The 16,616-nt window shown below is 42.0% G+C and overlaps 1 protein-coding gene across 1 annotated transcript in view; it reads right to left on the reverse strand.

Moving 5' to 3' along the window:
- The window catches only part of FGL1 (fibrinogen like 1), a 58,981-nt gene extending 45,211 nt beyond the window's left edge, over positions 1–13,770 (reverse strand). Inside the window, exon 1 of the mRNA XM_088478804.1 lies at positions 13,701–13,770. The gene's annotated coding sequence lies outside the window, so the exon portion shown is untranslated. The remainder of the gene's footprint in view (positions 1–13,700) is intronic.
- Positions 13,771–16,616: the final 2,846 nt, after the last annotated feature.

The following is a 16,616-nucleotide window of genomic DNA, read 5'->3' on the forward strand; positions in this document are numbered from 1 at the left end:
ATCCTACACATGGGGTTAGAAGTGGGATGCTTTGAGATGATTGCCATGTAAACCTGGTGATACTGCTAAAAAAATTGCTCAAAAGTTCTTTATTTGAAGCTAGCAAACAATGGATTAAGGGCCTGATTCAGCACGGATCGCAAGATGTTTGCATTCTTTGCATGTGTATACATTGCAGTGCCTGTGACCGAACTAGTCGCTGCAATCGGGAAGCGATCACAGATAGCACGCAGTCCCATCACACAGTGATTGACAGGAAGTGTCTGTTTGGGGGTGGTGACGGGGGGGTGGTCGGCGGAATGAAGGCGTGCCTGTGCGTTTGAACACCGTTACACGGGCATAATTAAGCCCCAGTGACGGCATATGCAGCTAGAGGTCTACATGGCAACAGGAAGCTTCGCAGGTTGTGAGTCATGTCAAGCTCACCCACAACTCTGCGTATGGTTCCGATGTTATTCGATGTTACCGATGTTTTCGCTGACTTGTGGATGTATGTAATTGTAAGTGGGCGGCTTTATACAGTGGTGGACCTCTTGGTATAGTTCTGCAGTTGGCGTGCGACCACTTCATTCATTAGCATTTTTTCACAGCGAGCGGGTTCGTGCGAACGCACCTTGCAATCCGTGCTGAATCAGGCCCACAGTACAGGCCCATATTTTTCTTTTATTTGTATGCCCTTGTTTGTAAGTCCAAGTAGCTCCTAAGGGATGGATGTGTGTGTCCTACTACTTGTAACTTGTAATAACATCCCTTTCTTGTACCTAGTCCTAGTCCCGTGGAATAGCAGGGTACAAACACCCACCCAAAACCCAAGTCATTATGGGCCATGTTGACAGGAGCACTGGCCATCATTTACTGGTATCTAGTTTCAGTCACATCTTCAACTCAGTCCAGCTAATGAAAGCAGTAGCTTTTTACAACATGTAGATATGTGGGGCCAAATGTAATAGGGAGAGAGTTTAGAAAATGTGAGTTTTCTCACACTTTTTAAACTCGGCGAATGTAATAGAGTCCGAGAACAAAGCAACAGAGCAAACTTGCATGTTTTTCAGACGCAAAAAACTCTCACAATTTAAAATCTCATCCAGATGTTTTCCCATTTTGAAGATAAAACTTGACCAATGTGAGAGGTTACTGCTAAACTCTCACATTTTCTAAACTCTCACCCTATTACATTTGGCCCATAGGGGCCTATGTATTAGAGCTTGATGAGAGATACAATTGTGAGATATAAATCACCAACCAATCAGCTTCTAACTTACATTTTATAGGCTGTGTTTGAAAATTGACAGTTTGGAACTGATTGGTTAATATTTTTTCTCTCACAATTTTATCTCTCATCAAGCTTTGATACATAGGTCCCTTAGGGGCCTATTCATCAACACTAAAATAACGTTTTTAAGGACATTTTCCTTAAATAACGTTATTTTGGTATTCATGAACAGACTTAGGGGCCTATTCATTAAACGTAAAAATTCAATGGAGATAATTAGCTTTAGAACTCTCATGGAGTTCTAGCTAATTATAGGTGGAATTCATCATTCCACCTCTCCATAAGTATCTATTCCGAAAAGCTGTCATTTTTGCGATGACAGCTTTTCGGGAAATAGATACTTTTCCCTCTCTACACTACCTTATCGCGTCTGGAAACAGTGCTGCGCATGCGCTGTTACATCTGTAAAACCAGCGCATGCGCAGCACTGCCTACAGATGCGGTAAGTTTCGCAAAAATGACAGCTTTTCGGAATAGATACTTATGGAGAGGTGGAATGATGAATTCCACCTATAATTAGCTAGAACTCCATGAGAGTTCTAAAGCTAATTATCTCCATTGAATTTTTACGTTTAATGAATAGGCCCCTTAGTTAGATCTACAAAAGTTTTTGCATAGTGCTTCTATAGGGGCATTTTCAAGTTCTGGAATAAATGCGTGCCTTTGGATTGCTAATTATTTGACACCGAGAATACAATTAAGTGCATTTCAGTCATTCAATCATAAGTTAGTATATTGCATATTTTTGTAAAATACTTAAATATACCTTTATGTACTGCAAGCTCTATGATATATTTTATAGTTTGGGATGGAGGATATTAATACACCATTATAATAGAATTGTACAGTAAAATAAAAATAATATTAAAACGTTAATTTTTTCTTCTTGCTTCATGTGTGAAAATGTTGCTTATTTCTCTTTTACTGCATATATATTTTCCATATAAAATGGTGCCACATGAATTAGACATGCCTTGCCACTTGAGAAATGGTTGCTATGGTGATCTGGTATCCAAAACGTAAGAACATTGGCACCTGGAACCAATCACTTGGGTGTGGTTTTCTCCAAGAACAGATGATTCCAATTTAAGTACATTTTTCAATAGTTAAGTTTCACATTTCATAGTTATTCAATTTGATTTCTGTTCAGTAAAAACACTGAAGCTCTAAAGTATAAATGGAGAGCTTAATTGATATTAAAAAGAAAACGTTAATGCAGAGGTTTCTGCTTTCACGGTTGCAGCTGTTTCAGCAGGCTTGTGATTTCATTCATATGAGTCATTTATTGGTGATGTGAGATCTCCTTATTTGACAAATTCTGTGCAGTTTTGGGGATCTATGTACTAAAGCTTGATGAGAGATAAAATTATGAGAGAAAAAGTTATTAACCAATCAACTCCTAACTGTCATTTTTCAAACACAGCTTGTAAAATGTAAGTTAGAAGCTGATTGGTTGGTGATTTATATCTTACAATTTTATCTCTCATCAAGCTTTGATACATAGGCATATGTATCAAAGCTTGATGTGAGATAAAATTGTGAAATATATATCACCAACCAATCAGCTCCAAACTATAATTTCTTAAACACAGCCCGCAAAATGTAATGGAGGGTATCCACTTAGCGATTTAAACAAGCGATTGCACGATAACGATGACGTTATCGAGCAATCGCTTGCAAATCGCGCATGCATCATGCATGCATCGGGCATGTTTTGGATGGAAACGACCCGCAATGCGCGTTCCCGCGGGTCGCTTCCGACATCCGACATCGCCCGTACATGCAGGTTTACCTGACGATCTCGTCAGGTTCTGCATGTGCGGGGATGAGGGATGTGCCGGGACTGAACGAGTGAACGTTCAGTCTAGGCACATCACTTGCTATACAAATGACAGCACGATTGCAATGTCGCAATCGTGCTCTCGTTTGTATATTGCTAAGTGGATACCCCCCATTAGTTAGAAGCTGAATGGTTGGTGATATATATCTCACATCTCTCTCTCTCTCTAGTCTTTGATAAATACCCCCTTAGTAAACAAATTCTCCTCTCAATATTTCAAAATGAAGACATGAAAACTGACCATGGTATCAAAAATAGTTGTGACGGGGTCCGCGCACATCTCTAGTATTTACATATGTGCTGCTTTTATTTTAACCCACCCTTGCATTACTTATATTACTTATGTTTGCTAAGGTGATCAACTACATTTTATTGGCTTTAAAGAAATCATACCACCAAATGGAGTATTCCATTGCCCACAATCAGACCCAAAGCGCTGGCACCCTATTTGGATAAAATAATACTATTATTTTTTATTTGTATTTTATTAACAGTTTTTTATATAGGCTTCAATCTTAAAACAACTGAATCGATGAATTTGGAATGGCCTAATGAATCTAGGAGCAAGTTTCATCAGAAGTACCTTTAAATGTAGATGTTTAGTTGAAAGCCAATCCTTATCTCCCGGCTTAGACAAAGGGAACTTCCTTATTTTCTTGTCATAGAACTTGTAACGAGAAGAGGCTTTAAGCTCCATTTACTAACAAATCTGTCCTGCTATGGTACTTAGCGTTAACGCTCGCCACGGCTTTTGATTTTTTTTTACTTGAATTTCTTAATGATTTGTTCACCAGCGAGCGGTAATGTTAAAAATCTTGTCAGCGCTGTTTCTTCTTTACCAACAGATGACGAATTTAAGGTTTTTTTTTTTTCTGTAATGGGCGCATGTACCACGTGTTAGCATTTCTGGCACATGCGCTGTAAGCCAGGCAGCAACCTCCCTTCCCAGCCCAGCGTGTTGTTTCTGCAACTGCCTTGCGAGGATGAATAGCTAGACAGCTGTGTGCTGGGGTCCTGGGGGAGGGAGGTGTCGGTTGCTGAGGGAGGGAGGGAGGGAGGAAGGGGGCCGCTGTTTGCTGCTGCGGAAGGGAGGAAGAGGGGGCACTGGCTGTTGCTGGAGGGAGGAAGGGGGCCGCTGGTTGCTGCTGCAGGAGGGGGCCACCGCTTTTGCGGGAGGGAGGAAGGGGGAGGGAGCGCTGGCTGCTGCGGTAGGGATGGAGGTAGGGAGGAAGGGCGCTGCTGGCTGCTTCCGAAGGTAGAGAGAATGGGGGGGCACCTGCTGCTGAGCACTTGGGGGGCGATAGACCTGTATGTCGGCCAACAGGACCACAGGGCTTGTGGGCGCAGATTAACAGAAGCATGAAGCTGGAGAGTTTCAAATAACGCAACGAACGGTAATGAACAAATATCGCTCATTGATAAATAAAGGCTGCCTACTGATTTGAATGTACAAACAAATAAACCCCACTGCACTAACAAACTTTAATAAATAACAGCATCACTAGGTTTCACTCGTAACGAGTATAAAACACCTCAAACTTGTTAGTAAATGAAGCCCTTCATCTTTACCTTATTCTAAACTTCAAGAATTATTTAATGGTGTAACAAACTGCTGAAAGAGGAACTTATTGACAGGAAGGCAATTCTTGCAAATGAATGGAAACCATTCTTGATGTAGAAAGGAGAAAAGCCTGAAGCCTCATGTAAGAGGTTATTATGGGTGAATTCAAACCACAATAACAGTGAAACCCAATCATCCTGATTGGCCGAGACCTACATCCTGATACATTTCACCAAGTCTTTATTTACACGATCCGTTTGACCATCACCCTGATGATGATACGGTGATGAGGAGTTTACTATAATGTTGAAACACTTGTAGAGAGAGAGCGCTATAACTTGGAAGTGAACTGTACTACCCAATCTAAAATTATGTTTTAAAGAGATCCATGCAGCCTGAAGATCTATTTAATAAAGATATTGGATAAATTTAGGAACTGTGAGCAATCCCTTGAAGGGTGCAAAATTAGCAGCTTTAGAAAACCTTTTACTGCTACCTAGATATATTGAACCCTTGGCAGAAGGGTAGTTCAGTAATGAAGTACATGGAAATGTATGTCCATTGATTAGTAGTTGGAAGAGGATGCAAGTACTTGTGGTTGGATCTTATGCTGAGCACAAAGAGAGCAAGCTGCCACAAAATCTTTTACTTCCCGACGCACTGATGCCCACCAGAAGTTCCTAAAAATCTGGTCCAAAGTTATCTTTACCCCTGCATGCCAAGGAAAATGTGAAGCATATGCCCATTGGAGTAGTTTTAGATGGAGTTCAGGTGGAACAAATTACTTTCCAGGGGTATATTTACTTTATTAGTCACAGAAAGAAAGCAAGAGGATTATTATAGGATTATCCTCACATAGAACTTCCTCTTTGGTAGTATAGTAGAAACAACCCATCAACCATAATATTTTTGTTTCCTCAACGATATGTGATGACAAGATTGAACAGTCGAAGTTCCTGTTTGAAGGTACAGCAGATTTATATGGTCAGTGAAGACCATCACAGGGAATTTTGCACCTTCTAACAGATACCGCCACTCTTGTAAAGCAGGTTTAATCACTAACAATTTTTTGTCCCCATAATCTTCTTGGGAACTAAAAAACTTACAAGAAACAACAAGAGTACTGCACAACTTCTCGGCTGCATCTTTTTGAAAGAGAACAGCTCCAACTCCAACCATCCATTTCTAAGAAAAAATATTGATCAGGATTTGGTTGCCTTAAAATTGTTGTACATGTAAAAAGTTGCTTAGTTAAGAGAACGCATATTCATATTCTGATTAATTGCCTGGTAAAATTGCAGAATCCCAAGAATTGCTGAATAGCTTTTAACCCTGTAGGACGAGATGCTGTCACGGATTCTGAGGAGGCTTCCCCAGTTAATGGGGTGAAAGCTGATGTCCCGGGTTGAGGAAGGAACCGGAGGCATGGGGCCTGTATGTAAGACTTCCTCATCCACGAATATCAGACATTGGCTAGACCAGTACAAAGGTGCGGGTCTAACCAGCCGGGAGGTGTTCACCAGTGACCCCACTAATCGGGATATGGGTTTAGCTGCACCCAGCTGGCAGGTCGCGGTCCTTTGCACTTGTTTCCGATACCGTGGGAATGGAGTACAAATATACGATGGCCCGAGGAGATATACTTCAAGGAGAAGTATGGCACAGGAGGAGGGAAGGAGCAGGGCCGGCTCTAGGGGTGTTCGACCTGAGCGGTCGCACAGGGGTGCCACCCATAGAGGGCGCACCCCTCCCCAAAATCCCGATATCAGCGGGACATTACTGTCCCGCTGTTCCACCCGTGGACCGAAGTGGCCACGGGTGGTTAAATCTGCAGGTTGGGGACCCCCCAATGCAGCAGCTGTACGGCGATGCCGGATCCCAGAGACTCTGAATGGATGCTGCGCGCATGCGTGCTGCATCCATTCAGTGACAGGAGAGGGCTGGGGGAAGCCCACCTAGTGAGGCTCCCCCCAGCCTGACGTTATTCGGAGGCGGACACGCCTCCTAATAACATCATGTAGAGGGCGTGGCTTAATGGCAATTAGGCCACACCCCCATTTTTGGCCGTGCGTGAAGATAGGGCGCTCTGGAGGGGGCACTTGGATGCTGGTAAGCCAATGAGAAGTCCTCGAGGGAAATTCTTCAAGAGAGAGTCCTGGATGCTAACTTGCATCAAGTACAGCACTCGGAAATGAGTATCGCCAAGAAGAGGTCCTGGGCGCTAACTTGTGTCAGAAGATTTGCTAACCACTCACCAGGAAGGGGTCCGTGATGCAACTCTGCATCAATAGGAAGTGTGGGGTAAGTGCCCACAGGCTAGATGTTAGGACGCACAATAGTGCTGTAGGTTGGCACTTGATGCACACAGGCTAGGTGTTTGGAGACACTGTTGCACTGTAGTTGGCACTTGATGCACACAGGTCAGATGTTAAATGCACTGTTGCAGAGTGAGGTGTTACTTCGTCTGGCATACAGGTTAGATGTTAAGAACACTGTTGCACTGTAGTTGGTACTTGATGCACACAGGTCAGATGTTAAATGCACTGTTGCAGAGTGAGAGTTGGTATAGACTTGCACACAGGCTAGATGTTGGTTGCTCTGTTGCAGAAAGGGTAGTACATAGTCACCAGTAACTCGAGGGAATCTGGAACGAGATAGTATCAAAACACATAGGTAGTGACAACGTTGCACAGGCAACTTCTTGTGATCCGGAGTCTGGCTTTATCCCCTGCAGTAGCAGATCATTGGTGGACAGCGTCAGCTGACCAGCACCATGCTACCATTGGGTATGGAGTCGTCAGGTGATGCAAACTGTCATGGCTGCGTCCATGACGGCAACCGCAGAAACCAGGCACGGCGCAAAACCATGGCTGTTCACATGGCACCAAGCAGAATACTCAGCGCGTTGCCCTCCGCCGCACCTGACGTCTGACCACACAGGAGATCAGGGAAAGCCAGTGCAGAGGTGAGCAACGGCCAATCCTGGGCAGCAACCTGACAGATGCAAGTAGTCAATTTTATTGATGGTGGTATTTTGAATAATCCAACATGGAGGAAATACATGTTGTGAGCACTTCTGATGATGTCAAGGCCCCAAAGACAATATTAGGGACTTAGGGCCTGATTCAGAGCCGCTTGTAAGAGGCCTCTCGTTCGCTCCGAGCGATGTTTGCCCAACTGCGCATGCGTACGGATCGTTATACGCATGCGCGAACCAGTCAGTGCGGTCGAGATTCATGTGCTCGCAAAATAGCGAATGCCTGATAATTTGAGTGACAGAATGAGGCGTATGTGGTGGTAACAGGGGAAGGTGCTTGAAAACGGGGAGTGGAGATCAGAACGCAGGTGTGCTTAAAGGTCAAAACGGGCGTTTTATGGGTGTGCATAATTAATACAGCAGCGTCATTGACCACGTCACTGGGTTATTTTATAGCCAGAACTGCTCGCAAGATTGTGGTAGCAAAAACCAACCACAAGAATAGCGAGCAGTTCATACGCTGATCGATGTACTCGATTAATCGAATAAATAGCGGACATGACGTAGGATGCGAGCGGCCAGGGGGCGTAGTTTCCAAAAAACGACCGCAAGTTTTGTTCGCTCATTCAGACCTAGAGGCGTGAACAGACCGCAAAGAGCGAACGGTTCATTTGAATAGCCACCCCTATTTTCTGGACGAGCGAGCGCTAATTGCGTCCGGCTCTGAATCAGGCCCTTATTCCAGTCAAGGGTGGTAGCATGTAAGCGTAGCCAGGGGAGGTCCAAAATAATTGGGTTTACAGTCATTAAAAGCACACATAAGCTTCCTATGGAGAGCATCACCCTGCATGGTCAAACACTGCGTCTGATGCTGAACAGTAGCAGTAGGAATTTTGCGCACATGTACTCCAATTATACTAAGAGGAGACTACAATGGTACAATAGTATAAGTCCCAAATCTTTTTATCTATTTTAAACATTGTTTTTTACAAATTTTTTTCAAACAGTAAAGGGGTAAAGGGGTACAGAAAAAAAAGGAAGGGGAAAGAACATAGTGGGATTCAGGCATGTGATTACAAATAAAACAGTACAATAGGTCAAAATCAGTGTATATTGTCACTAAGAAAAAATCATTGCGCAGCTACTGGAAGACATGGACCCGCAGTGGAGAATTTGTGCCAGCTGAACCACTTCAAAAATCAGTGAGTTAGCCGAGGAGGAGTAAGGACAATTCAGAGTCTCTATCCGGAAACTATAGTTAATTTTGGTCTTGATCAGCGTGAGAGGGGGATCTTTATCTTGTTTCCAGAACTGTGCAATAGCTGCTTTAGTAGCAATAAGAACATGGCTTATAACGTACCTATGGTACGCTGGAACATCATCGGAGAAAATATATGAAAGCTGTGGAAGGGGACAGAGACAATTGTAAGCCAGTAACCTGAAAAATTAAATCTTCCACCTCAGACCAAAGGGGACGTATGACAGGGCACTTCCAAAAAAACATGCAGGATCTCTCCTACTTGACCTCAATAACGCCAACACAATCTAAATTGGGAGGGCCATACTTTATGTAGTCTGGCAGAAGTCAGATAAATACAATAAAACAGCTTCATGTACATTTCAGTATGTGAGATACACTGAACATTTTAAAAATGGAAAAAAATAACTGAGACCATACATGGGGTTCCAAACAAATATCCAGGTCATGTTCCCATTTCAAAATAGCTTGAGTCTTGTCGGGTTGTCTCGCCACCACTATACCAAAAAGAAAAATCCTCCCTTGCGAGTTTTTAACTATCTTTTATCTGTCTTGGTTATAGAGTTCCCGTTCGCTTCGGAATCCAAAAGGGCCATAAGTGACTGATAAGTAAGGAAACTTTAATTGAAAATTGTGACAATGCTTCCACTTTTGGAGTAATTTGAACTAAGCCTAAATTGACCATCCCTTGATCAGTTAGGCTTTTCTCATTTCCCACACGTTTGAGACAATTGTCTCCCTGTAATACAGGCAGAGCTTGTTCCAGGAACATACGTTCTCGCTTCTCAGAAGAGAGACACAATTTCCCAATTTGTATGAGCTCATAGGGGGCACAAGAGGAACTGAGACATGGCAACCTGTAGTTGCAGTGATGAGACTATTCCACATATAGTCAACTTGCAGGTCTAAGTTCTTCAACTTTGGTTTCAGTTCTAATTTCCCAGTAGTGGGTTCCAGCTCTGAGTTCCTGGATTCAGGTTCCAGGGTTGAGTTCACCATGATCGGTTCTAGGATCCTATAGCTGAAGGTTCCATTTCCCAGTAAACAGGTCCAGTTCCTGGTTTTAGATTCTGTCCCTCTTGCCAGTGCTACTTTGGCTCTGGTATTTCATCAATGAGCCCCTTACTTTAGCTTCACTCTTGCTGCAGCTAGACTCGAGGGTCCCGATACACATCAACAATACCGATCTGTGACAGCTAAATTGGAAGACGTGCTGAATAAACCATGGAAAGCCAGCCAAGAAAAGTGATAGGAGAAATGGCAGCGGACAGAGGCAAATAGTTCTGTCTAAGAGGGAGATGCCACAAATGAAATGCCACCACCAGAGGCAGAAGATAAAGGAAAGCTTATGGAAGTTAATGCAGCAAAAGTGGATTGAAACATGCAGCCTACAAAAACCACCTACATGAGAAAGAAAAGTGTAAAGAAGAATGACCTGGGTGAAATTTGAATTTATACAAATACGACATATGCAAAATATACTAAACAGTCTCATTAATACCCAGATTTTGACATTGCCTTTGTGATCAGTTTTGAGCAGTGGCGTCACTCACCTTGGTGACGCCTGGTGCTGAATTAGTCCAGGGAGTATAGTAGTAATTGGTGAAAAAGCGGGTAAAAAAGGGGGCGTGGCCTTGTGGGCTGCCGAGGGACCAGTTTGTGTGCAGTGCCGGCTCCCTCACTGTGTCAGGAGCAGGATTGCTGCACATGATGCTACGGTGCAGCACCCAGCTCCTGACTCTTGTCACTAAGGAGAAGTCGGCACTTTCATGTCATCCCTCAGTGGGTGAAAACCGGCCCGCACCCCCCCTTGTGATGCCACTGGTGGCGAGCTGTTCAGACATTGCTGTTAGACATAAGAAATGTGTGAATATGGAGAAATATTTTATTAGAAATATCTATCACACAGAATCCTAAAACTAGGTTCATTTTACCATTACTTGCTGTTATGTGTTCTACATTTTCAAAATCAATGAAGTCATATAGCTGGAAATGTCCTGATGATTGTATACATATAAATGTAGACGTCTGTATCAGAGGGGATGGGTATGGCATGCCGGTGCTCGGGATCCCGGTTGTCAGAATCTCAATGCCAGCATCCCGACAGGGTTAGGATACTGACACTTGTTGGTCAGTATCCTAACCCCTTCCTCCCCGGTGCCTAAACCTAACCTCCCTCTCTCCACACCCTAATCCTAACCCTCCCCCTGAGGCCTAACCATAACCCTCCCCCTAGTGCCTAATCCTAACCTTCCCCCTAACTCCGCTACTTACCAATGAGATGCCGGCACCAGGATTCTAAGAGCCGGCATCCCCTGTGCCGGGATATTGAACGTATCCCGTAACGGGGATGCCCATAACCACTTCAATATTAAGGTAACATTCAAGCCTGAAGATTGTTGTCTTGTCTATACTATGAAATCCAACGTAACAGGCAGCACATTCGCTATTCCCTCGCACACAAGGACGCCCACTTTACCTACCACACATCCATAAAGTTTAGCAAGACTGCAAAGCCATCGGTACAATCGAGTACCATCGCAGCCACCCACAAACGGCACTTCCTGTCAATTACAACAATCGTCCAGTTGCGTGCGTACTAGCAACTGCTTTCCTTGCTGAATCAGGCCTATTGATGTTAATCTTCTATTAACTGTAATCAGAACTGTTAATTACTGCTGAAATTAATTTTTTTTTGTAGTTTGTGGCTGTAGTTTATTATCATAGACCCCAACGTGCATCTTGAGTTTAACACAAAGCAAAAAGGAAGAACCAGTCAAGAAAACAAGTGGTTAAATTAGCTGTTTTCAGTGATGAGTCTGCTCTGTCTGCCTTCATACATAGCTCTTATTTGGACATGTCTTCTAAAATCCACACAAATGTTATCATAATATATACAGAGATCAGCACTATTTAGAGCTCTAAGCTGTACCCACATAACTGTTATAAGGGTCAGTATAGTTTTCAGTTTAACATATATTTAAATACCTAAAGGACGAACAATTTTATTATCATGTCCTAATAAATATTTAAGAATCTTTAATAACAATTGAATATATCCAAAAAATTTTAACGTTTTGTATCTAGAACTGTCCCTATTTATCAATAGCATACTACTGTGCTATTCAATACAGGAGCATTAATCACTATGGCCCTCATTCAGAGCCACTCGCTAGCGGCAGTACGCTCGTTCCGAGCGATGTTCGCACATCTGCGCATGCGTACGGTTTTTAGTATGCATGCGCGAACCAGTCAGTGCGGCCGAAAATCGTTGGTACGCAATATAGCGAGGGCCTGCTATTTTGAGTGACAGAATGAGGCGTATGTGGGTGGTAACAGGGGAAGGTGCTTGAAAACGGGGAGTGGAGATCCGAACGCAGGCGTGCTTAAAGGTCAAAACGGGCGTTTTAAGGGAGTGCATAATTAATACAGCAGCGTCATTGACCACGTCACTTGTTTTTTTTTAACTCAGAACTGCTCGCAAAATAGCGGTTGAAAACACCAACCACAAGAATAGCAAGCAGTTCATACGCTGTACGATGTACTCGATTAATCTAATAAATAGCGGACATGACGTATGGTGCGTGCGGCCAGGGGGCGTTTTTATCAAATAAACGAGCGTATGTTTTGCTCGCTCGTTCAGACTTAGAGGTGGGAACAGACTGCAATTTGCGAACGGATCATTTGAATAGCCACCCCTTGTTTTTGAACGAACGACCACAAATAGCGAACGGCTCTGAATCAGGCCCTATATTCCTTTATATGGGATTTTAAAATCCATTTTTTTTTCAATGGGTTCATTAAAATGCAAGATAAACACTGTAGTAAAGCTCATTACACATGGCATTACGGGTACTATAGGGCACCAGAGTGTACCTGGAGAACAGCGTGTATTTACCAACAAAGGGCCTGATTCAGCAATTACGCATGCAGTCTGACTGCGAAGATATGCTAATGATTGCAGTCGCAATGCCATTGCAGCATAACATAAGGACGCCCCCTGTACCTTACACACATCTGTAATACTTAGCAAGACTGCGAAACCATATGTAACATGGAGTACAATCGCAGCCTCAGGCACACTTGCACAAGGTCTGACCTTACTCAGGAATTGATAACCTCATCACACGAAGTGAAAGCCCAAGCTGGGTATGGCATCACAGTGGCTAATTTATGCATGCCCCTGTACCGGCGTTCAAACGCACCGGCATGCCTGCGTTTCGCCGACCACCCACCCCGTCACCACCCTCATACGGTACTTCCTGTCAATCACTCTGCGATGGGTCTGTGTAGTCACTGCCAATGCAGTGGAGTCTTCACACGCTGTAATGCAAACGCATGCGCAGAACGCAACAATCGACGATTGCGTGTGTAATTGCATTTGCGATTCTTGCTGAATCAGGCCCAAAGTGTCCCTAGAAGTTCTATCATATTCAATAAAGTGAATAAACCAATTAATTTACTCAACAATATGACATCATAGACATGTTTTAATAGAAGTGAAAATAAATGTTAGACATTAACATTCTGTAATGTAGATTATTCTGTAGTATGTGTAGTTATGACATTTACGCACTTTTTGAATGTTCAAGTTGGTTTAAATGTAATGGTAACACTGTTCCTGGTTGATGTAACAACACAGTCAATTTAGCAATATTACATTGTAGTATGTGTATGTTCTAAAGGTTTGCATCTTGAACTCGCACCCTGGTAGAATTGATAGCGAATCACAAGATAACTATGACCTATTTATTAAGCAGTATAGTGATTAAAGAAAGGTAAAATCCTTACCCTGTTGCCAGATTGTACTGTTGTTTCTCTTTCTTTGCCGTGTTGAATTGCTCACTGTACTACTCAGTTGAGCAACACTGTAACACAGATCTGCTGTGAGTCAGGGGCTAAGAATGTTTTGGATTATCCACATTTACAGGGAATACAACAAATTGATACCATGAGTAGAAAGTTTCAAAACATGTGAAAAGAAAGGGACTAACAAAACTTGCAGGATGAAAAGCATGTAAACAATACAGTAGGAAATGGGATGCAGTTATTATGTCATTTACAATGTCGACAATCATACTGTCAACAGCACAATGTTGAGAGCTATACTGTTGATAATGAACTGTCGACACCTGTAGTTATGTCGACATATTCACAGCAGAATTGTCGACTTGTGAAATGCTGACATTCTCGGAAAGACGACAGTTTTGGTAAAGGCCCCAATACATCAGCAATTGATTGCAGCAATTGTGCAATTTGCAATCAATTGTGTATAAAAATCTTTCCCTTTTTCAATCGATTGTGGCAATTCTGCAATCTACAATCGATTGAAAAAGGGAAAGATTTTTATACACAATCGATTGCAAATTGCACAATTGCTGCAATCAGTTGCTGATGTATGGGGACCGTCAGGCTGTGGGAGGGGAGGGTTAGAGTTAGGCACTATGGGGTGGGTTAGGGGTAAGTGATACTCACTGCCGGAACTGCAGGAACAGCTGGACGGAACCGTCAGCTGACTGCCATAACCCAGAATACGGAGCTGGAGACACTGGACCTGTTGTATCAGGTAAGTTACAACCAATAGGAACTTTTTGTCAACATTCTAATCAAGTCAGCATTTCATTAGTGAATGTCAACGTGGTAAATGTCGACATGCCAAGCATATTGACATTATAGCCATGTTGATATTCCCATTATTGTCATGATGAATGTAGACAATATAGACAGAACCTGTAAAAAAATTAGTAGGTGCACTTTTGCCAATATATCAATAAAATCCCATCTCATAACAGTGTAATTGAAAGAGCAAATGTCATTCTGTGTATCATTGTTCTGAGAGGCAGCTGGAGAGCTGGAAGGTATGCTGATCCTTGTAGTGCAATATTGGGGGATCCTGGGGCGCCTCCAGGTGAGTTAACTCTCAATTTAGAAATACATAAATGTATGAACCAAAGTGATGCTTTTATCTTGTACTTTAGGACCACCAGAGCAGAGACACCTTGCCGTGATTGGTGACTTACCATATGTTTCCAAATATATGTAACTGAGATCACTGCAGTTCTATGATCTTATTAAAACAAACTACCCGCACAGATAAATGTGTAGTCTGAACAAGTCCTTCCGTATAGTGTCTGTGTCTTCAATAAAGTAATTTTAAGGCGGTGCACCCTGGAATAAATACCACAAAGTAAATATTAAAAGAAAGAAAAAAGTTATTCCTTAGAGGGGCACTCACGAACTTGAAGTTATTACAATTTGACAACTATATTGTCAACTAAATTGGGATATTTCTTAAGTGTAATAAAACATAACTTTTATTGGTTTTATTGTAAAATATGTTGTCAGCGAAATATTAAAAAAGTGCATGTATGTTTAAGTGAAATACAATAAAATGTGATGATCTCCAATAAATATTTTTTTCTTTTTTATGTATTGACTCCAGAAATGTCTCTTAATGTATCACTTAGGTATTAGTGTTTGAGAAGTTTCCAGACTGACAAACATACATTTGTAATATAGATGTACAGTCCTCAGTAAACAATGCATCTGCTTCCTCTATCCATAAGACGGTTTTTATAGATTATGATCAAATCCTATTTATGATACAATATTCCTCCACCAATATAAGTGGGAAAAAATTACTCAATCCTTTGATGTTTATATAAACAGGGTAGAGATACACAGAGGATATGCATTCAAGTGTTCGTCATGCTGACTCAGTGCCTCTTTGTAACACCTCTCACATTGTTACAAATGTATCATAGCTCCCTGATCACTGAAATGTGTTATATAACCTTGTAACTGTTGTTGAACAAACAACATTCAAACATCTGCAGTCATTCAATGCTCCTTAGCGCTTCTAAGCGTTAGTGAACACTGGTGAGTTATATATTCAGAGGTCTTCTTTGATCATAGTGTGCACTAATCTCATATACAAGCATTGATAACCTGATATGCTACAGTCTCATTCGATGTTGTAGTCTAGCACATATAATCGTTATACATATTGATTATCACTGCGACTGTACATTACATAGGTCCATCTATAATGGTTAGGAGTCACACATCGGTCTTAAAAACCTTTAAAATGTCTTTACATTGTAACACTGTGTCTCAGTAATGTTTTGCTGATGCAGTCTCCATGTTTATTGATTGGACAATATGAATGGTCTCAGAGGCAATCTATGCACAATAAAGTGGAGTCATAATATAACAACTTTACAATCTAAACATGCTAGCAGCATGTGCCGCGTGTCCCCCTGACGTGCGTTTAGCTTTAACAGCTTAGTCATATGATTTTTACAATAAAACCAATAAAAGTTATGTTTTATTATAGATAAGAAATATCCCAATTTAGTTGAAAATATAGTTGTCAAATTGTAATAACTTCAAGTTCATGAGTGCCCCACTAAGGAATAACTTTTTCTTTCTTTGATATATCTATTATCTTGTAGGATCTACTGTAAGGGCTTGATTCAGCTTTGGGAATAGAGTGAGAAAGAGCACATAACTGAACCAGGACAAACCATGTTGCAATGCAAGTGGTGCAAATACATACATTTTATTTTGCATGTAGGGTAAATACTGGCTGCTTTTGCATGTAGCCCACAAATACTGCACAGCTTTATTTTTACACTGCAATTTAGATGTCAGTTTGGACACCTCCCTCCCAAATCTAAATCTCTCTGCACATTTTACATCTGCCCC

This window comes from Taudactylus pleione, unplaced genomic scaffold (genome assembly GCF_031769625.1).
Source record: "Taudactylus pleione unplaced genomic scaffold, aTauple2 ptg000218l, whole genome shotgun sequence".
NCBI lineage: Eukaryota > Metazoa > Chordata > Amphibia > Anura > Myobatrachidae > Taudactylus > Taudactylus pleione.